This window comes from Chelmon rostratus, chromosome 20 (assembly GCF_017976325.1).
Source record: "Chelmon rostratus isolate fCheRos1 chromosome 20, fCheRos1.pri, whole genome shotgun sequence".
NCBI classification, from domain to species: domain Eukaryota; kingdom Metazoa; phylum Chordata; class Actinopteri; order Chaetodontiformes; family Chaetodontidae; genus Chelmon; species Chelmon rostratus.
This window is the reverse complement of record NC_055677.1, coordinates 20,650,894-20,675,036: the sequence shown is the minus strand read 5'-3', so window position 1 is coordinate 20,675,036 and position 24,143 is coordinate 20,650,894. Positions and strand designations below refer to the sequence as shown.

General features: G+C 42.0%; 1 protein-coding gene across 1 annotated transcript in view; it reads right to left on the bottom strand.

Moving 5' to 3' along the window:
• Positions 1–24,143, bottom strand: part of svila (supervillin a) — an 82,312-nt gene that overhangs the window by 57,910 nt on the left and 259 nt on the right. Inside the window, exon 2 of the mRNA XM_041961083.1 lies at positions 17,199–17,268. The gene's annotated coding sequence lies outside the window, so the exon portion shown is untranslated. The remainder of the gene's footprint in view (positions 1–17,198; positions 17,269–24,143) is intronic.

Here is a 24,143-nt window from a genome sequence, read left to right as displayed (position 1 = left end):
CACACATCGAGTGTCCAGCTGTTAAATAAACACACGTGTGCATGCTTCAGTGTGATACACACGGCACATCTGGTCAGGAGAGAGAGCTACGGCATCAGAATTCTTCATCGATCCCACTTGCCAGGGAATTTGTTTCCATCCCCAGGCGCCGCGGACACCTTCCCAAGAGCTGTCACGCTGGAGGACGGGAACGCTTACAGGGATGGAGAGACAGCGGTGGAAAGCTCAAAGTAGTGTGAGGTGAGCCAGCAGAGCGGAGGTTGCCATTGGTAAGCTGAACCAAATGTAGCTACAGTGATCGGTGCCTGGCAGGATGCACCTATTTCCAGAGTAAGAGCCGGGAACTCAGTGAACTATGAGCGCCGTAGTGCAGGTCTGCGCTGTGCCAGTAAATACATTATCAGTGGCATTGGTATTCATCCATGGTTGATCAGTCAAGAACATTTTTAGCCTTATATATATATATTTCACTCAACCTTTCCCCTGAACAGCGACTGTCATAGCAACCATAAGTGATACTGTGCATTTCAAGAGTATGGATGATGTCTCTTTGTTAGCCTTTTCAGCACTAAACACTGGCTAGCTTGCCACCTAAAAGCAAACGGGCGTCACCTCCGAAGCCAAAGGGCGTCCAAAGTCCAGACCACGACCATGACATGCAGTGTTTAATTTCCACATTATGTGGAAACTGCTCTTTATCCACATCCTTAAAGCCTTTTCTCTTGTAACATTAAAGCAAAAGTATGTAAGCTGAGCAGCCAAACAGGATTATGTTAGAGGGAAACAACATTCTCTTACAGTTTTCCTCAGTCATTCTCATAGGACTAACTAGCTCTACCCCTCGAATTTACAGGATTGTTTTGAAATAAGGCAGCTTGAAACAATAAAAAGTCAGACAGACACGACATTTAGTTGATGTGGAGAGATTTAAACAAACCCAATCCTTGTGGACCAAGCTACTGCCGAGCTAACGATAGCTTAGTTTAATAAGTTTCCCTGCCACAGCTGCCGTCATGTCAGCCAGGAAATCGCTGGCTGTTCCCAGACTCGAGAAGCTGCTTTTGTCTACCTCAAATCAAGATCCCACTGTTTCACAAACTACAGTCTGTATCATCATTGATGGCACTTCTTTCTCTACAAATTTACACAGTTTCCAAAGATATTCTCACAGAGCAATCCAAACCAGGCTGATTCCTCCTTTCCAAACAAACTGTGCATCCTATCAAAGGTTGTAGATAGATAGATAGATAGATAGATAGATAGATAGATAGATAGATAGATAGATAGATAGATAGATAGATAGATAGATAGATAGATAGATAGATAGATAGATAGATAGATAGATAGATAGATAGATAGATAGATAGATAGATAGATAGATAGATAGATAGATAGATAGATAGATAGATAGATAGATAGATAGATAGATAGATAGATAGATAGATAGATAGATAGATAGATAGATAGATAGATAGATAGATAGATAGATAGATAGATAGATAGATAGATAGATAGATAGATAGATAGATAGATAGATAGATAGATAGATAGATAGATAGATAGATAGATAGATAGATAGATACTTTATTCATCTCCAAAGAGAAATTTGCAGTTGTATAAATTGTTCCAGAGTCCATCTGCAAAGACAGATCGTCAACACACAGCTGACAGTTTGGTCTCACAGCATCACATGAGCTGGTCTATTCTTTCTCACTTGTTGTCCTATCCCTCCAGCTACTTTTCATCTGCTCAAACCAATGCTGAAGCTCAGTGCTGCAGATAAAATCCAACATCCGAACAGAAAATGACAAGACAGTCCAGATCGACATCATGCAAAACACAGGCAATTCTACAAGGCGGCCCAAAAACCAGTCAACATGAAGCACATCACTTTGCTGTGGCTGCTTCCAGTGCCAGAGCTTGGTTTGGACAAGGCTTATGACTTTTTTTTCTCATGTGCTGTGGTTGCGTCACCTATGTCTCTCCATTTCTTTGTATTTTTGGTGGTTAACAGAATCACGAATGCCTATCCACAGTCTGTAATGCATCTTAGTTGCAGCAGCTTGTGTCAGAGCTCAAGTCTGAGGTCAACGCCAAGGGCAGAGACCCCAGCTCAAAGTCCGACTTCCTATTAGCAGTTCATCATAAATCACCACTAATTAGATTTTAAACTGAGGCGGGTGGGTTTAAAATAAAGGAAAAGCTGTCATGGAGGAGTAAATATGCACTTAAGACCTACCACGTGAGACCACAGGGACTAAGCCCCTACATAAAGCCTGGAGCAGGTCCATATGGGTCTGCAGACAGGGACACTTCACCCTCATATGGCTTTCAGACAGACTGATGGACAAAAAGACAAGTCATTACTGTTCTGTACTTGTTTAGTGACTCTACCAGTGCTGCATAATTTTGATAATCAATTAATTATTTCTGTCATTCACTTAACAAAAACATGAAACATTTTGTGGTTACACCTTCTCCAGTGTCTGTTTTTTTTTACATCATCCATTATCATTGTAGTGATAGGAGTTCCCTATAATCCCAGCCAGAGGGCAGCAACCTGGAAGCTCTCCTGTATCGTCTTGGTTAGACAGTAGGATTTGGTAGAAGAAAACCCAAAGGATTCTAGCTGTACATGTTAATGAATGAATAGGCTACGTTCATCTGCCGTCGTCTACAGTTAGTCACTATTTCCATGTAAGACAAAAGTAACAATTAACAAGCCCATCGAAATTTCAGTGATCAGTAATTGCCTTACTGACGCCTGAATTTATTTAGAATTATATTTAAAAATTAATTCTTTGTGTTTTTGCTTTCAAATTGATCCTAAATTAAGAGGAGTTTGTTAATTTTTCTGTAGCACATTCAATAGATATAAATTTAGGTATGATGCAAATTAGCAACAGCAGGCGTTAATGCTAAAACAAAAATACTTTTTTTTCAAAATTCATAAATGTGCATCATAAAAGCCATTCAAAATTCATTTATTTTATCAAAACAGCCACAAAATTGGCTTACAACCATTACATTGTAACAACAACACAACGGCTGTAGTTTTCACTTTGACCGGTCCGACGAGAAACCAGTGCTTGCAAAAGGTTCCTAGGTGTGTGTTGAATATGCACAAACTGGCATTAGAGGAATGCATGCGCGGTTTGGCTGCAATGTGGATTAAAGCGGTATGATGCAAAATCAGCGTTAAGGGGTTAATTTGAAAAGGTAGTTGGGTACTCTAGTTAAGGTCAACAGTAGTGGTATGACAGTTACATCTCAGCTCGACACTGCATACTACGCATGACAGCTTCATTATATTCTGGAATTTGATTGACAGAATCTGAAGAAGTCACCTCAGTTTCTGTGAAGTTTTTTCCCCATTTCCTGACATTGTTCATCCAAATGAATCAAAAAATTTATCAACAGATAATGAAAATATTATGGCCCTACAGTTCACATGAAGTCTGACAGAGAGGATTTAATTAACAGGATGTGAAGTCTACTACAGAGCACAGACACACTGTGCATGTCCAGCAATAGCGACAGAAGAGTAAACAAAACAAAGCTTTAGGTCAGTCTAAGCCCTCTTTAACTTGTCCACCCTGTGTTTGGTCATCCCTGGCTGTTGAGAAGAGGGCGTCCAGGCTAAAATAAGGCTTTGAACAGCAGTATGAGGCATGTTCAGCCATGGTGCTTCTAACAGTGAGACATTAATCCACATATAGGCTCAATCATTTCTCTCTAATGGCTGTATTCTGTGAAGGCAGCAAAGACACTGCTGCAGCCCTCGTCATAGTAATGTGTCCATAGATAAGTAAACTAACAAGGACTAACACTCCATCTTGACAGGTGAATAAGCCATCAGAGGCTGAGCTCAGCTCCCCCAGAGGAACATAAAGTACAAACTGTAGCTCTCCAAATGATTACCTGGACCCAGACACAACACAGACACATCAATACACATGACACATGAACACAGGGCACACTCTCTCAGCCCCAGTAAGAGATCAGTCGCTCTGGATCTGAGCCAATCAAATCACTGCGATGTCCCCCCACTGCAGTCTGACACCACGACAAACAGCTGAGAAAAGTGACAGTCACACAGTCAGAGTGGCAGTCAACCGCTGCCGGTGTGTAACAGAAGACAGTCACAACATCGCCGCTCTGCTTCCACTCCCTCGGAGCCGGAAATCAGATCAGACCTCAGCCAATTAAGTAACTGTGAACTAGGGCTCATGTATATTTGGAGCAGATGGTAAAAATAAACCTATCGCTCAGGGCATCATGATTAAATGATGCATACAAGAGCACATGAGTAAATCTTGATGTATTATAAACACTTAAACAGCAGCATTTCAATCTGTGTCAGTGTTTGTTTCCTGTCAATAATCAATCACAGGTCTTAAAATTAAATATAAAAATGTTCTCACGCATTAAGTGGAGTAATTATAACATGCATTTAGATTGTCAGGTGTTGAGAATGGTGTGAAAACTTGAGTAATGATTAAAGACGGGTCTTGCATCAGTGGAAAAATTTGTGTTTTGTGTGTGTGTGTGTGTGTGTGTGTGTTGCCCTGTTAGGCAGTACTCTATTTATGTCTGTGTGTCCTGACAGAGTGGGAGCAGGTGCAGCACAATGAACAACTGTAGTCTCCCCAGCCAGTCACTCACTATTGAATGAATCACAGATGGTGGAGCTCAGCAGCCCCAAAGTCCAAATCTCACTTAGACTCTTCATTTCCTCATCTCACATATACGCAGATAAACGCACTTACGGACGTACGGATATCCAGTGAATCACTTCCAGGTGAGAGACTGGAACAAACGGACGTAAAGAATCACTGATACAAAAAGAGTTAATTGTAATTTGCTGCTGAGCTGCTTCTAGGTCAAAGTGCTGAATCCAACATGGAGCATCACATTTTAGATAGATCTAATTGATAAATTCATAAAAAAGATAAATTGAAGCACATGTTTCACCACCAAAATCATCCAACAACCCTTAACAGACAACTAATCCTGCAGTCAGTCACCAAATGAAAGCCACATACCTTCCTAATGTAGGGTATCTTCTCAGAGAGCCATTGAGTCTTAAAATTGAATGTTTCAGGAAGGTAAGGTAAGAATTTAGCTAAAAGACCTTCCCGTTTGGTTCAGTCTACTGGTTCCACTGTCCCTGAGAAGGTCAGAGCTCTGGACGCTTGTGGGACAGGACTACTGGGACATACAGAAAGACTGACAGGTCCTCAGGCCCTGCCAGCTAACACACGCCCCCCCCCACCCACTTTCTATCTACAACCCTCCTTTAGAGGCGCATGTGTTATGTGGCTAGATCCACGGCAGGCATGAACCAGAGGGGTGGGCGGTTGGGTGATAAATTTAGAACGGTGCTTTCCCAGTCCATGAGCGCCAGGCCAGATCAATCCTATGACGAAAGTGACAAGTGGCCGTCATGAGGTCAATCAAGCTGGGGGCAGTGGGACGCCAAGATGAAGGAAGGTGGCCTCAAACTTCTGTTACATTCAAAAGCTATAAATGATGGCATTTTATGTATAAAAAGGCACTTTAATTCTCTTGAGTAGTAGAGAACCATGGATATTTTGGATTTATCTATCCAGATTCAACAGCTGCAGTCAAAACACACACTTTGGATTAAGTGATGTATATCATCAAAAAGTCAATTAAAAATGTGATGATTGACATATTTATTTATACACATTAATGGACAGCTACAATGAGTGGCAGTTCTACATTAGCTCCAATACATTAGCCCTAAATACATTACAAAATACCATAATGTAGCTATATGCTGGAATAAGTATTTAATGCAATGTAATTTATCCAAAACAATAAAAGAGGTACTTCAGCAGTGTAGTATTGCACTTCTTCAGACTAAAAGAATGGCCAAAATCCATGCAGCTAAGGCTGAGGCCTTACTTTTAGTCCCTAGTAGGGGCCAAGCGGCAGAATGCTGGATCCTACATTCCCATAATGCAACTCAACAAGCATCTATAGTTAGTCATACTCCACAAAAACAGTTTGTAGTAAACTGAAATAACCCTGATGACATCACAAGGGTTGTTTTATCAGACTTTCGAAAGCCATTGTTAAGAAAGTCCCCAAAGCAACAGAGACATTATATAACTCCCCATGATGAGTATTTTGTGTAAAATAGTTGGAGGACCCCTTGCATGCTTAAGGTGTACCTGGGGCCCTTGAATGTAACTTGCTTTTCATGAAAGGTGTCCCAAATTGAATCCAAATTGTCTAAGTCCTTTCAAGGACTGCAGTCCAGCAATACAAATAATTGGATGGTTCCCAAGATGGTAGCCAACCATGGAAGGTAGTACTCCACATGTCTGTCATTGAGTCAGTTCTAACATTTGCTATGATCGACTGGTTTGGAAGTATCTGGTCTGAAAAACTCAACATGAGCCATGAAGTCACTGGTGTAAATTTAAATGATCTTCACGACCACCCGTCACAGCCATCCAGAAAGCTCAGGTCATCTTACTGGACCCCCCGAACGTTAACAGTTTACTTTGCTTCCATCATAGGCTTTACTTATCTTGAGTTAGCATTAACAAATATGAGGTCTCTTATTCCATCGGCTATTGGTGTTTTAAACAAACCATAACTTGGCCTGATACTTTCTGGTGACATGTACCTCATGGGTCAAGGTCAACCAGCAGGAAGTAGTACCAAGTCCTCGTTTTAAAAAAAAAAAAACAACTTGCTCAGTCTGATTTGTGGCATGTGTGGTATAATCTTTTCTAACAGTGAGCATCAAACGAAGACATCAAAAGCTCATAAATGCTATAAAGTGACATTAAAATACTTAAACCGTCAATTCAACAAGCAGACAAACGTCTCATTCATCATGCTGATTACACATTTGTGCTTCAAAAGCACAATGAAGGACAACACCGGACAGATGGAGAGGAAGTAAGGGAATCGAACACACACAAAGACCCAATGATAAGGACAGGGCTCCGTTTCAGCTGGCCGCTGAACAAAGGACTGGGCAAAGGGACAGGACACTGGGACACTGCCAGTCTGAGGGAAAAGGGAGAGGAGGACATAAAAGGACGAGGGAGAGATTTTTCATTACATGTGTTTTTTGTGGAGAGCAGTCTACTAAGCAAATGGGCAACAGGATCCCGTGAACTGGCATGTCCTTGCAATCATTCTGGACAAACACTGACTTCCACTTTGGCCTGGAGCTTCAGAGCAGAGAGCACCATCTAGTGTTGAAACCAAGGTACAACCACAATGTCCATTCTGGCCTCAGTGGCTTCTGGTCTGCTTTGTTGGCTTTGTTGCATCTTAACACCACTTCATTTAAGATATCACACTGATTTGTTTATGGCTGTGTGAAAAGGTAAACCCTAAAACTGATTCATGATTTTTTCAGCTGGTAGAGAAAGCAGGTCCGGGCACGGGGCCAAGCTCTGAGGTTCTTCAGCGGGGCCTTTGTACTTTGAATAAGCTTTGAAAGCGACGGGGTTCAGCCACTCCAGAGCTAATTAGCAGGGGAGAAACATTAGCTCTTCTAAAGCCAGCAGAGAAATGTCGGAGCAAATGTGATTTCAATTTAGGCCCCTTGTTAGGCGAGAGCTGAATGTTGATTGCTAACATGCCCAGACCACACTGAACTGTCAGTACAACACAGAAGACTGAGGGCAAAAGAACTCGCCTCCTGTTTTTCCATAAACAGTTGCAGATAGACCGCAACAATGTCCTGGGATGCAGAAAAACTGGAAATATGTGTACCATTAAACCATCTCCCCTCCTTCACAGCCTTTGAAGAGGGTCAGCCATGCAGGCAAACTCACACTCAGCAGCTTTGGTTGAAAGGAATATTCTTCCTCACATGCAGGGCCCTGACAGCCATGAACGAGGGAATGATGGACGACTCCTGAGACAGAACTGAACAGAACGGACAAGACTGGGATTGTTCAGCCCTGAAACCATCCAGCAGCATGAGACACCATTCACACTGAGCACTGAGCATGAAACACCAGCGCCAACTAAACAGAGCCACAATAAAAGAGTGGTTAAAGTGTCGTGAAAAGAAGCAACAGATGGGAAAGAGAAAAACTACACAATAACAGGTTAGAGAGATATCTGGTCATCTGGTTATTTAAAACATAAACATCTCATCATTAACAAAGTTCAGAAATTTCAGGATCAATAGTAGATTTATGGGTTCAAATGCTAGGTAGACTTCAGGATGCACATCTTGGATGTAAAAACTACGAAGCTCTTCAAGAAAAAAGGGTTGAATTCATCATACCTACACTGAAGCAAACTTCAAGCATGCATAGGAGCAGCAATGCTGAAGTTTTACTCAAGAGTATTAGTTACAGGCTTTATTCATAATGCATTTTTTTAAACAGCTGTTTACCTGCAAAGGTCAGTGATCAAAGCAGGAGGAAACACATCGGTCTGGAACTTTTACACATTCATTCATTACAGAGCATATCTCAACTGAACAGATGGGACAACTATGGGTGGATGATGTCATCCAAAAATACTTTGCCATTCACAAATCAAATACTTGGAACTAAGGCTGCAGCTAGTCTAGGAAACATCAGAAAACATATTCAGTATTCATTTTTCTACAATGTGAAACAAGAAAAAGCAGCAAAATTCTCACATTTGACAAACTGGAACAATCAAGTGAAATGAAGTGATGAAGTTATCAATTTAGTTGCTGGCAAATTTTCTGTTGATCGAGTAACTAAGCCTTGATACACAGTTTTACACGACGGCAACATTTCAGGCTAAACTTTGTACACACTCTGTTCACGCTTTTAGCTCTGGTTTTAGTCTCCACCAACTTCTAAATGCTTCAGTGTGTTCACCAGCTGGTCTCTAACTGCGTCAGTCTGCTGTTTGGTGCTGAGCAGGTAGAGGACAGTGGTTTATAGAGCTTCTCTGTAAACAGATGCCTGTTTCAACTGAAAACAACACTGTGATTGGTGAGCGTGAACCAAAACAGCTAAACAGAGAGCTGAAACTCACTTTAAAGCTCAGTGAAGGGGGGGGGGCTGCAGATTCTGGTGATATTTGCACGTTCATCACTACAAGTGTCCCCTTTCACACCTTCATATTGTCTTTGTCATTTCATACATAGTTATTATAAAAATCTCTATTTTAGCTGCTGTAAGAAAAACCAAAGGATAAGGCTGAGCAAGTTCAACTGACGGACCGTGTGCGTCATGTAGGAAACACAAAGTGATTTGTTTACAAGGCCACTAAACTTCCGTTGCATGTAAGTGAAAAAGACTGTATTGTATTTCCCGTCAATCACATTTATCTAGGACAGCTCTTGTCGTCAGGGTTACAACAGCTTGTGGGAATAATTCACAAAGTAAGATGTGGACAAGGTTGGTTAAGAAACAATTGCATATCAATAATCTCCTAATGTCGTTTTATTTTACACAAATGTCACTGGCAGAAGGGGAAGAAGGCATACTTTATTAATGCCTCCTGTGGAAATTCAATTATTATTTTTTCCACTGTACACACACTGAAATGTACACAAATGCGAACAAGACCTATCGACATGCATCGGTGGAAACACTGATCGTTAGAGTGATGGGGCTGCCACATAGTCAGCGTGCCTTGCTCAAGGGCACCTCGGCATGCCCAGGAGGTGAACTGGTATCTCTCCAGCTACCAGTCTACACGCTGCACTGTGGCTCATGTTCAGCAAATGCTCATGTTAGAGGAAACAATCCCAAAGTTTTTGCCATCGCATTGGTCGGCAAGAATCAATAGAAACTCAAACGTGTAACATCCTGGTTAGTTTCATGCTTCTTTTCCTTTTCCTTTGTTTCACCTCATTGTAAATGTAATGTCTTTGGTTTTGGACTGTTGGTGAAAGCATCTGGAGACGTCACTTTTGGCTACAGAACATTGTGCAACCTTAAATTTCTGAGTGCCTTCCAAGTGTAAAAGCCTCTCTATGAAAGTGAAATGAGCAGTTAATCACACATTGATCAGCAATTGATATCCAAAAGGAAAAAAACTCAATGTGACATTGCAGCTTTCACTTCCATTAGTACCCCAACAAAGTGAATTCAACCAAGCAGTGCTCTTCCAGACTGCATCGTGAGCTTCCAGCTGTACCTCTTCCTCTTACTAAACATTCTACGAACTGCTCTGTCCACTTCTTCACACACACGCCAGGCCGACACACAAGACAAGGCCTCGGGGAGAGTTTTCCCATCAGCACCTTTTAGTGCAGCACGAGACTACAAGATTCCAGGGTGTCATTCTGCCGCCACAAATAGAGAGCAGATAAGAGCTTCAGAGATGGCAGATGAAGAGGTTAATGGGTGAAGAAGAGAAGAAAAAAGAAATAGGAAGTAGAAGAGGGCGCATTAGTGTCATAAAAGCACAGCACCAGAAATCAAGAGAGAGAAGAGAGAGAAAGAGAAGACAATAGAAGGGTTTTCTTTTCGCACATGGAATCTCTGTTTGTATCCCGAGCACTTTATCTTGACAGCACTCATCGATGACAGCACCAGAGCTATCCAGCCTTCCAGTCTTCACCCTACACTGTCATGACCTACATGTGTACTCAACAGAAGCAAAATTGCTGTTACACAAACCAGACCCCCTTTTCTACCAAAGCCTGCCAGCCAGGCTCCCGGCAGATAAATAGGCTTTCAAAGCACATCAATGAGCGGATACATCCACCGCGGAGAGCCATGAGAGCAAACATATAGCTGAAGCAACACAAAATGGGAAAAACAGAGGCTGATACACAGACTAGATGATGGATGAACAAGGGACTGTACCTTTCATAGCTCCTCGGCCTCCTGATGTTATTTGTAGAACAGATTATCTCCAGTGAAAGTCAGTCTCCACAGTCAGAACACACGAGAATCAGCAGGAAGGAAGAAAGAGATAGCAGGGGCAAAGAAGGGAAGAACAGGACTGCCAGACAGTAGGACTGCAGGGACTCGGAGTCACATGGAAGCAACTGGCGACTCAACAGTAACCACGGCCCACAAAACCACAGGGTGGGTTTGGCGGTGTAACGAGCGTTGGCCCGTTTAGGCAGCGACAGGCGCAGTCAGTCAGCCTGGCATCTGGGAGCGGGTCACCAGGAACCCAGGCAACAATCTATCACTGAGAGAGACGAGCACCTGGAGTGTGTTTGACAGCACTAACGGACATTATGACAGCAATGAATAGACGTGGGAACTCCAACGAGGAATGAGGACGAAGAGGTGGGAGGGGGTTGGACCGAGTCACCCAGCAGAGATAGGAAGGGGATGAATTCCTTTTTATTCCTTCCAGCGGCCCTGATGAGTCAAACAGAGGGACAGTAAACCAGAAAAAACAACAACTTTTATGCAGGGGGAACAGCTTTCCCACATGGCTGAAGAGCAACGGCTGTAACTGGCAAACGCAGACACAAACAGAATTTCAGTTCCTGCAAGAGACACGCGATTGTGCTGCATCACTCCTTCTGACAGTTTGAGAGGTCAGAGGTTAACTAGACTGAGCTGCTGCTGTGATATGTATCAGACTGCAAGGTGGACCAACCCACTGAAGCATATTTGTTTTAAATTACCCGCAAGTAATATACAGTTGATATCCAAAGGCCAATGCTGACACAAAACGCGGAGATCAAAGACGATAGCATGAATTTTATTATAATCAATAACCTGTTAGATAAACATTTGTGCCAACACCTTTCAAGGCTTTTATCAGCATGGAAAAGCAATTTTGTTGAGCAGGTGTTTGCTAACATTACCTGTCTGCCCTTTGGTGCTGGGCAGGTGGTGTACAGTAGGTTCACAGGACCTTTTCTGGCAGGAAACAACTGCACGCTACTGCTGAAAACAAACAACTATAACAGCTAAAAAGGAGGCTCAGATATTTGCTAAAATACAGGTAAAGGTGATCACAAGAAGCAGATGTCAACCTTAACAATGCAACACATCCCACCAGTGTAGACAGGGGGTTATAAGACAAAATAACAGTCACAGTCGCTGAAATACCAATAGCTGTGGTCAGGAAGGAACCTCCAATGTAGAGGAATGTGAGAACAGTGCCCAGCTGATACCTGATGCTTAAATGAGAACTGTCGACCAGATGCAGCAGTAGAGAACCAAAATGAGTCCAACACTTTTAAGAGCATGTGAGATAAGCGACTGTTGCGTTGGGAAACATGCGAGCAGAGCAGTTTATCGTCTCAGTCAAACTAAGAATGACCAACGTTCTGAGGTGGAGAGAGGCCTCAGGTTAACCATTCAGGAAAAGAGTGAGTGGTAGGAACAAGCAAAAAAGGGAGAAAGACTGGTTATTAACCATAAAAAAAACATAAATATTACATACAATACTGGGCTTTCTCAGCACTTTGGTTGAATTATATTGTATATATTATCATGTTTATGTAGAGTAATCAGGCAGAAGGAAATGCTTTCAGCTAATCAGGTTAAGAATAGAAAAACTGGTATAGGTGATGTAAACAGAAGCATCCAGCAGCTCTGTGACTGTGAATCAAGGTTATAGCACATAGGAATGCGTGGCGGTGGGTGTGTACATCATGTGCACGTGTAAACAGCCACGCTCTCCTACCATCCCTGGCATTCTGTGCGAATACTTTCCTATAAAAGGCAAGCTCTTAGCTCGCGCATGGCATCAGCCCAGTGGCAATGATGAGCAGCACCAGGTGCAGGTGTGTGTCCATGCACGTCTGTCAACTCGAAACAGTTGAAACCCAGTCAGACTTCGTGATGAGTCACCTCTTTAAGTCATCACCCACCTCTGATCAGCACTAACTGGCTAGACATGAGGGGGGATTAACGGCACCTGGAGCCACCTGATAACATGCTACATTGTGACCTCACACACTCGGCTGCATCAGGGTGTGTTACTTGACTTAGACATGATTTCAACAGTGTGTTGCAGTTATTTTTTATTGGATGAGTAAACCCATGTGGAGGACCACAGGGGTGGAGCATTTCTTGCCTGCAGAGGACAAGCAGCAGGCTGTCAATCGGCTGTGACTAAGTCAAGTGAATTTCAAATAACTGGACTGAGACAGCAGGCACAACCGATACACCGCCTCTATTTGCTTCAGTACTGTGGTCACTAGAAGTATCCTGTTTCACCATGAGTCACGTCCATCTCATTCTGAGAGCAACACGCTTCACCAGGAGCCAAAGATGAATCTGTCACTGACATATGCAGGATAGGACGAAGCAAAACACAGTTCAGTGTTAGATTGATGGATATATATCAAAAACTGCTAGGTTATAAGAATGTAGAGTAGAAACAGCACACATGTGATCCTAATTTATAAAGGGAACAAGGGGGGTGGATTTGGTGGTGGAGTGTTTATTTGTGCTGGAGGTGTGTCAGTGTATGTATGGAGTGTCTTAAGGAGCTCAGAGGGCTGCCGATTAACTACAGTTGGGGCAAACAGCTGGAAGCTGGAAGAAACTTGTGAGCAGATGTTACTCTGCTCAAATGTGCATCGAGTTAGACTTATTTTTGGACTTTTGGTCATCATTTCAGTCAGTGGTGAAGTGATAAAACTGCACTCGCTCACCCAGAACCTATTATTCAAATGGAGGAACACACAATGAAGTAGACCAAAATAAAGAAGACTATGGGAATGGATTTTTTCACGACTAAGTAAATTTATATAAATCGAGCATATAAAACAATAAGGATGAAATTATTGAATTTCATCTCATTATCCCCGCTGTACTTAAAACCAAATTTAATTTAACTGTTAACTATGTTTTTGCATCATTGCTAAGCAAAGCATTGTCCTTTACTGCCTTTTAATGGGAATGTTAGTTGTAAATCATTATATAGATTAAATGATTTACTTTTACTCATAAAAACAAAAAAGGGAATGCTGCTCATAAAACTTATTGCTAACATTTTCTCTAATAAACTCAAGCTTGTGTGGTGGCGAGACAGTATAAGGGTACTGTTCACAGACATTTTACTGCATAAATGTAACTGAAAACTGTAAAAGTGGTGGGGACAAAAATAGGCTCGCCAGCTGCTTGCTGAGATCTGGGAACATATTACAAAAAAAATAAGTCTGTGAGGAAGAAACCATCAGCCAGGTTGTAAATCTGTTTAGCTTGACTAAACCAGTGGTTCCCAACTTGGGGGTCAGGACAAGATGATTGAAGGGAAGTGAAAAGCCTTAATTTCTCGTGCACAGAATTGTTTTTCTGACTAATCTCTAAGTTTTGCCTGGTTCTTGTGAAACACAGGAAACGTTTCTGTGGCCTATAAAATGTGTCAGATGAAAGAATCCAAGACAGAAAAAAAAAACACTTTTTGGTGGAACTGCTCGACACTGCTCGGTCACAGATTTAACTATTCACTATTTTATTTGGAGAAGAAAACGTAAAGTGAGCACACCAGAAATAATAGTGATAATGCCTCATCTTACAAGAAAACTGCGCACACAATTACAGCAAGTACGGTAGTTGAACAAATAAGTAGTCTGTGAACTGTGGTGGATCGTTACAATGGCCACTTCTGGTAATAACTTCACTGTTCGTCTTTATTTCTTATCCCATACAAGTTTGGCTAACCTGGTGATGTCTTAAAAAACAGCATCACCAGAAAAAATAAGGTCTGGCACTTGACTGAAATCATGCCGTGCTGTGGAATCATACAACACAGGGAAAAAGGGATCGTTTCAAACTGATCATGTGACCGAATGTGTTTTTCAGCCCTTCTGAAATCTCTGGCCAAAACCAGAGGGGGTCACTGGACACTAAAGGCGTTATTTGTCCTGCCAGGAGAGTGACAGAGATGTCAATCAAAACAGTCTTTTGACTGAGAGCAGCACTAATCAGTCAAAATAAGTGAAATCACCTGTGTGGGTTTACCATGTGTGGCCTTTCATCCATACTCAGCTGAGCACAAAATCTACGAAGAACACTGATGAAGAATCCGGTAAAGCTTCGTGGTGTGAGGATATCAGAGTTAGTGAAGTAGAAATAAATATGTTGGTGAGCAGTTCAAAGTCTATCAGGGGCTCTGCTAAAGCACTCACTGACACAATTAGGCCACTCAAGCCTTTGTGTGTGTGTGTGTGTGTGTGTGCACTTGGCAACACACTGCCTATTGTGTCAACACAACAGCAGCTGAGGTCTAATCTTTCTAGCATCTAGAAACAGCGGAAAGTTTGTCCATCAGTGCCAGTGAGGGTGTTGGTGTATTGATATTAGCAGACCATGTTATCAGTGTGAACGGCCCTCTTCACGACTGTTTTGGAACAGCAGATAAACTCACAAATTGGTCATATGGTTGCACAGATGCTCAATGTAGCCACAGCAAACCTCAAACAATCCCATCCACAGTGCTAGCAGCTGTATGAGATACTGCATAGTACTACATTTGAACTGGCTGATGTGATTTGCATGACCCAGGTATCCATGCAGACAGGAAAGAATGTCAGCTCTGCAGTGGGGGGGGGGGGGGGGGGGGGGGGGGTCTGTGTGTGTGCGCCAAGCTCTCCTCAGAGCAAACTGACGCAGTACACCGGCCAATGGCCAACAATGAAGAACAAACAGGCTGCTGGGTCCAGTTCCTCCAGACCGTTAAAGACTACCAGACCTTTCGCAAACAGGGAGAGAAATATGAAGATCTGGCAGGAGACTCCCCTCCGCTATAAACACAGCCCCCCTCAGGCGAGGAACTACAGTAGAAACAACTGACAGGGACCTTGTGAGCAAACACTGATGTATGCCAACATGCTGAGCTGCCACTCCACCGTTACAGTAATACTTTGGCCTTTTGGAAATGTATTTATTCCCTTTGTTATTGAGAGTTAGATGAGAACATCAATAGCGCTCTCATATTGGAGCTTTAACTAGTGGGCTAGAACCTTAAGTCAGTTAGCTTAGTTTATCTTAGCTTAGCATAAAGACTGGAAGGGGGAGGACACTGGCCTGGCTCTGTTCAAAGCTTTGTGGTTTTACTGAAAGCTACATGCTGGGAGCATAACTTGTTTTTTACATTTAGATTTTTGTATGAATGTGGTAATTAGATAAACATTGAAGATGCATGGGTGTTTTTTACACAGAGTCATGCTCGCTGTTTGCCCCCTGTTTCCTGTCTTTATGCTAAGCTAAGCTAAACTAAGCTAAGCAGAGCCATTGTTGTAGTGGTGCTTTCACTGAAAAGGGTCTGAGCACTTCATATACCACTGTGACACACAAATATGAGAATGGCATCAATCTTCTCATCTAAATCCCACCTAACTCTGAGCTGTAAGTCTATATTCCTTTAAAGACAGCTAACTGAGCGTCTTACCTCCAAAGGTTGTCCCAAAGTGCTTTAACATAGATAGATGAACTCTTTGCCAAGCACACTGGAGCTCCTGAGGACAGCAGCTGGTTTTGTTAAATGCATTAAATGCACAATTTGGCAAGTTAATAAATGTACCTGTTGAGTTTCTAAAAGCTGGTCCAAACAAATAAGATGCAGGAAACGATATCTTTGTCAGAGTGACAACTGTAAAATACAAATGTAGATTAAATACTTTTTGTTTGTCTGGATATAGCAATGAATGTGGAATCTGTGTGGATAAAAGTATTTTTAAAATGCTTAATGATCTGAGGTTCGTCATTATAATCATAAAAATATATGACCCCTACTAAAAACAATAAAACTAGAATGGAGTCATTACTTTAAATAAACATTTGTGAAAGTAATGCCTCCAAAACCACAAAGAACTGGAAATAACAACCGAGAGGAGAGACCAAAACTACTAAAGAATAACAACTAATGTAAAATCAAAAACTGTCATAACTATAAACACTAAAGACCCCAACACACAAACTAAACAAGAAGCTGTTACCATGGCGATGAGTGTAAAGTTAGGCATTGCCTGCACAGCCAAGGTCTGTTGTTGATTCACCTCATCATAGCTACAGATGATCTCACTGACAAACGGTCGCCTCTGTACGTGAAGCAGCAGAACAGAGAGGGGCCCAGCAGAGGTCCGCTCATGTCTGGCTGACCCCGAGAAAGGAAAAGGCTCATATCCCTCATCCTACTGTCACCACCACGCTGCACACTAATCTACACTATGTCCTCCTGGCTGCAGGCAATGTGTCGCTCTGTCCCATGAAACATTCAGAAACAATGACCGAATAATCTGCTTTTATGAGAGGAACAAATGGACTGACACTTACAACATGACCATTGAGACAGAACGGTTCAGCTTCTTCCTCCAGTGTCCAGGTCCTTGACTGCCACCTGGTCCTGAAAGAAAATTCACTTAGTCACCACAGTGTGTCGGGGATTTCAACTTAATATTAAAGCTGTGACAGATTGTCCTTTTCCCCTCAGGTACAACAACACCTTGGAAACTGAGCATACTGTGCAGAGAAACCCAAATTGTTGATATGTTGGTATATTTTCTTAAAGGAAAAGATCAACAAAACCATTGAAACTTTTGACTGCATGGAGACAAGAGAAAAAGTGTTGGACAACAGTCTGTATACCTGTTAACAGTTCATTAACAAACAAATATCTAGAGGTACACAATATAAGCTGCTGGAATGGATGGCAATTAGGTCAACAACTAGTACAAATTATCTTCACATCAAAACACTATGAATATGAACAAGCGGCCAAATGCCTGTCAATCACTGGACAACACTGCAGCATTGTCTCTGTGACCTATATCGGCCTATACTCACCCTACACATGACAGATGACACACTATGTAAGGTCTGTGGACCCAGGGGCCCCGCAGCCCTGTCGCTATAAAGTCATGACTAGAATGCACCTCAGACACAAAGACAGCAGCTCAGGAATTACAGCTTTGTTTTGTCTCGCTCCAGAGGGAGCTGCTCGAAATCTGACAGATGTCCTCAAGTAGTTGAGTCGGCATCAGTTGCAGCTGAAAACTACAAGTCTGTTCAAATGGCTCCTGGCTACATTAGCCGATACCAGCGCAACACATCCACAGCTCTGACCGAACTGTAGGCTACTGTCAAGTTGCATTGTGGGTAACGCAATAATTAATAAGTATTACAAAATTAGTATATTCATTTTTAATACATTTAAGTAGAACTTAATGAATCTACTTAGAAGTACACTTTTGCACAAAGAGGATACTTGGCTATACTTAAACTTTTTTTTTACCTGGGTAGTTTTGAGAAGAAAGAAGAATGTGTGGAACAAAACGGTGACATTTCTAGTTCTGCTGCATTGATTTTGATGGGGTTTTTTTTGAGTTGTCCTTCATGATTATGAAAGTGTTTCGGCAGACAAGGGGACATTTTTAAAATGTGTAAAAATGTGTTAAAACTCACATTAATGCCCGGGTTAGAAATGAAGGCCAACTAAACAGCATCGAATATACTAACATTAAAAATATCAAACTTACGCAAAATAACCAAGGACGGATTATGAGACAACGAGCCCCTGGATAAAGACGTAAATGGAACAGAACCCAGAGTGAAAGACATACAAAACTTAGTAATTAACTAATTTAGAAAATAATCAGCAAATCAACCTGAAATGAAAATAATGTTACTTGCAGCCCAAAATGTTAAAATTCCATAAACTGTAATAGATTTTCCATACTTCCCTCTTCTATCAACAAGCATGATTTTTCACTCTCACTCTCACTCTCTGATAATCTGTGTGTCAGTTGATATCAGCAGTGAGTCAGTGATTACTTCACTACATACTGACTTGCTTTCTGAACTCACTTTCCAGCCTGGACGCTCGAATCCTTCATCCCCAAACCCCCTCACATTTTGACTTATTCAACAGCTGAATCTGACAATGGTGCAGTTCCTTCTATCTGCCAATAGAGGCTGATAATAGGTTTTACAGTACTTAAAAATGCCTTTTGCCTTTATTACCACACAGTTCAAAGAAGAGAATCCATCAAGATTGAGAGATAAAGAGGAAGCCTTATAAAAGAGAGACTGCATCAGATTCAGGGCCAGACACCTTAGACCACCTAGCCTCACATATGCTCTTAAAATAGCAATTTGGGGATCTTTATGGGTAAAGAGGGGAACTCGAGGGTGAAGCAAGAGCCTCTTTTCAAAACTAGTGATCTGGAACACGATATGAGTGCAGTGAGGCCACACAGCCACTAAAAAGCATGCTGTTCCAGGCAGGTGGGCTTTATATGTTCATGGTTTCTCCGTTGCTCCAGACCACAGAAGAACCAAAGTGCAAAAACAAACAAAAAAAAAATCTACAGAATTCTTTGAATATGGCAATAAGGAGTTTTTATTTTTGTTTTTCTGTGTAAACCATTCTGTGTTTACTACAAATCAACTCTTGCCCACAAAGTTTTTATGACTTTTCTGAAGACTGATTTACTGGTGCTAAGAGGTGGGGTCGTTTTGTGGATTACAGACTTATAAATCATTCCTGTTTTGCATGTTTTCCCTTTCATGTCATGGCAACCAAGCCCACCCAAACCATACTTCCAACGTACGTCAGCTAATCAGCAAACACTAATAGACAAAAACCACACAACGCATGCAGCGACTATGTTACAGGTGGGACCTCACATCTTCACCGGTGCTGAGCCACGTCTCCCAGCAGGAGAGTCTCGCTGAGCATCTGCTTCCAATAGCTTCCCTGTCTCCCCACCCCTCCTCCTCAGAGGGGGTCTGCGGGAGGCAGCGGACCCATTGGACCCATCTGAAGGCTGAGCCCCAGCTCCCTGGACCGGGACCCCCAAAACAATGATGTAACACCCAACAGGCTTATGTAACTAACCTCTGCTGGCAATTTCTCAGTCTGAAACACAGAAGGTGGAGACCCTGGGAACAAAAAAGTAAACTGGGCTGTGATTCAGATCATGCACACATGCACTTAGACTACACTTGCACACACATACAATGACGCAGTGGATGAATCATAACTGAGGGTTGGTACAATAAAGTATAAAATGTCTTTTCCACTTAACACTTAGTTCTATCTAGCCTCACAGATATCTTCTGGTTTTATTTGCCCAGGGTTTGAGAGGTAAGTACACTTTATTCATGATTTGGTTGAACCACCCTTTAAGAAGCTCCCATACACTGTCTGATAAGAGCAGTGTCACAGATCCAGTGCAGACACCACTGTGTGAGATGGGTACAGCAAAATCTTGGCAATATATTGGCTGAAATGAGCTTATTACAGACCGTGCACAGGGTGGTCACAATTCTTTAAAAATCTTACCTTACCAGAAATGTTTATGTTGTCCAATATGTTTCTGGTCAGGCTAAAGACTGTACAATATGACTGCAAGAGCATTTTACATTGATGATCCTGGTGAGTTGAAGCAGCATGATGTTAAAAAAAAAAAGAAAAAAAAGAAAAAGAAAATAGGCATGTCAGGAATTGCTGCTGTTGTTTTTTTCTAACTTACTTACACTAGATCACCTGTATACAGGCCAATGTGAGCGGTGTGCATGTATCTATGGGTGCTTACAGTGCAGCTTGTGAGTTTATTCTGACGTATACCAATTGATTGGTTTATAGATGCCACCAAAAGCTCACAGTGTGATCAAAGACCCCCGTTTAGGATTGAAAGGCAAATACTTCACAGTGTTTCTCTAAATACTGTTGCCTCTCTTCTGGACCAGCCAAAATTACGCAGTGTTTGAATGTAATTCATGGATGTATTACTAGAAGTAGACTCAGCATTGGAGGCGACCTAATTTTACAGCTGCTTGTGTCACAGTGTAAGTAAATGGGAAAAAGTCTTTTTGGGCCCATGTGCATCAAGGGACACTGTATTTACACAGTTTGGCCACTATGTCCAATTGGCTTCAAAGCCCGGCGCACTTCCAGGGGGCTTGGGTTAAGTCACATAAACCACATGACTTTATTTCATGAATTCTTATGCAAAAACAAATCCTAATCTTCCTAAACCACAAACTGGGACTAAAGTGACAAGGAGCATCTCTCCTGATTCAGAAAAAAAAGTTTGACTTCATATAATTTGAGAAAAGAAATGACACATTCGCATTTTTACAAACAAAAAGTCAAATTCTTAAGTAATAAAACAGGGGTTTCGCCTTACATCATCTGATACCTTATCTTATGGTGGCTAGTGTTAGCTAATGTTAGCTAATGTTAGCTAATGTTAGCTAATGTTAGCTAATGTTAGCTAATGTTAGCTAATGTTAGGTAGATATTAGTGTATAACTCACATTACTTAGTCAGTTTACTGACTTTATGACTCTTTACTACTTATGTTATTGGGTTTTAGCATTTCAAAAACAATTCAACTGCAGGTTTACCAGACTCACCGGAGGACATGTTTGTTGTTTCCTCTATCAGCTGTAGCTAGCTGGTGTAGTAGCTTACTTGTTTGCTGGTAAGCTAATGCTGAAAACAACATCAGCATTGTTCTTGTAGTGCAGATAGAGCTAGTTAGCCACAGTGTTATAGGGCAGGGAGGGTTGCTTAAGCGCAAACCTCTCCAAAACAAGAGTAAGACAGAGTCGCTATTGTTAGACTAAATCAGAGCTGCCCAAAGCGGGGCCCGCAGGTCAAAGCTGACCCGCCATAAGGTTTGATTTGGCCCAGTAAAAGTTTCTAGTAAATGAATAATTAAATAAAATGTAATTTTTTTTTAATTATAATATGAATCGCCAGGATCCTAGTATAATTTTGCATTCAATAATACAATAGATGTTTTTCTTATGACACACAGCCCACCATTATGCTTCAGTTTTGGCCCTCCAAGGGAAGAGGTTTGAGCACCCCTGCTCCTGACCAACTTTTTCAGAGAAGTTGACAGACAAGTTTCATTGGCAGGCTATAATATGGAGCCACATAGCTAATCACCAGAGACCATTACAAAGTCATACAGGAGCAGAAAGGTTGGGGACTTAATCATCACTTTGCTGGGATCATCCATTTTTATTTCATTGTCCAAAAACATCCAGACACCAATCACCACCACCTTCAGCTCACCGGACACTGCAACCAGAAGGACAATGGACAGTATTTTTTTCTCTACGAGGGATGTTTTAGATTGTTGTTCCGCCACCATGCATTATGAAGGCATATAAGAACTGTCGGGCCCATGCGCCACTCTGTCCCTGGTGCTCATTCAGAGCACTCTGATGGTTCTGTCTGGAGGGGGCAGCATGAGGAAGGAAGATTCAAATTATTCCCCCTTTCAACCAGCACCACATCTAAATCCACTGACTGTCGATCCCTAATAAACAGAGTCCCTCCTCAGAGTCTGGGAGCAGTTTTTTTTGAAGGGATAAAGACCACAGTGGTCCCACTTCCTTCTAAAAGGGTCTGGGGGTGACCCAAAGCTGGAACAATTCACAATCCACTAACAACACACATATTCTTTACAAAAACTAAATAAAATAAAATAACTTCTATACAAAACGATATAGAAACGATGATTTCGTATTATGATTACAAAATGAAACAATAACATGGTTTATCCTGCTGGAGCCTCACTTCCTACGCACTATGTTTGCTTTTATCCATCACACACACTCACTCACTCACTCACTCCAAATCTTGATTGGAAGTGGACATAACAATGGCATTCAAGAAGAGGAGCACGAACAAAAAGAAAAGTTTCTTGTTGGTACCCACGAGAACAACTGAAAGTTGTTTAAACACATTAATAACCTGGCAGATCACATTGCACCAGATCTACCATGGGGAAGCATATACAAAGTGCCAAAAGTTGGCACAAGCAACTGATTTCTGAGTGAGGAGTCACAGTTTGGAGCTGAAAATCTGAGGGAAAATGGCAAAATGTAAGAGAAGAGGCTTGATCAATGTAAAGTCATTCCACTCTCTAAGCCATAGACGATCACACACAAGGTGCTCCAGTGTTGTCACAGTCCGTCTGGGTTCACTGACCTCCCGTCTTGAAGGTTCGGTGGAAGGCAATGGCTGCTAATTAGCTTCCCTATGCACTTCCAAGTGTGGAGCAAAAAACAGAAGCAGCCTTCTTATTTATCTATAGGTTATTTATTTTGGCAGCTTCTAAGTAACAGACTACCTGCCAAATAAGAAGGAAGGGAAAAACACTTGAACAGTGCTCTGTGTGTGCATGTGGCTGTGTGTTTGTATAAAGTGTGTGATATAATTTCACAAAATGTGCATTTGCTAAGCTTTTCAGCTGCAGGCATATTCTATGTTAACTTTAATAGATACATTGACTTGTTGTACAAACTTGTAGTATAATGATGTGTTTGCCATGCACACTGCAAATCATGGCAATGTGCAGTTTGCCCATCCACACATTGTGACAGGGTGTTTGAACTTACCGTGCAAAACACCATTTGAACAACCAAACATTTAAATTGCCTTGTTCATCAGCATCATCATCATCGTCGTCGGGTGATTACGACAGATGACTTAAGAGCTTTAAGGCATCAGCAGCATCTACGGCAGATTTCGGCGGTCAGATAATCCTCCTTGCGAGTATTTTCTTTAGAATATTCGCAGTTTTAGCATTTGGTTAGCTACTGATAAAATAGCCTGAGTTTAGTCTACTGAGGTCCTCAGTAGACTAAACACAGTGGGGAAAACCTGCGTGCCACTTCTAAAAGTCAAATTTTCTCTTCAATGAACGTTGCATTGTGTGTAGAATACATGCCGAAATGGAGACATACTGTATTGAGTTAAGTAAGACCTGAAGTCATACAGTATTTGCTATGTACCTTTGCCGACGAGCAAGGAAACTTTCAAGTAACAGATCTTTCAACGCAGTTCGGCGGCGCGTCCTCTCCCCAACTACGCACGCGAAGACGCAGACCAATGTCGCTCTCCTCTCTGCTGTAGTATTGGATGTCATGTACAGTGAAACATAATATATATCCTGCGCTGTGGCCTGCGCTCAGACACAATAAAACGCTCTATTGTGGCCTTCGGCCTGCGTCTCCAGTTTCACATGTTGCCTAAACGCGGACCCATTACTTCACCTTTTACTTTTCTGGTTGAGGCGGTGTAAGCCGGTGTGGATGGTGTCGCCTAATGTGACCGGTATCCACCTGTCGAGAGGCGAGGCTCACCTGGACGAACACTGCTGAATATCACAATGTTCACGTGATTGACAGCACACTGCCTCTGACCATTTGAAGATTTCCACACAGACTACACGTTTTTAAAAGCAGCACTTAACG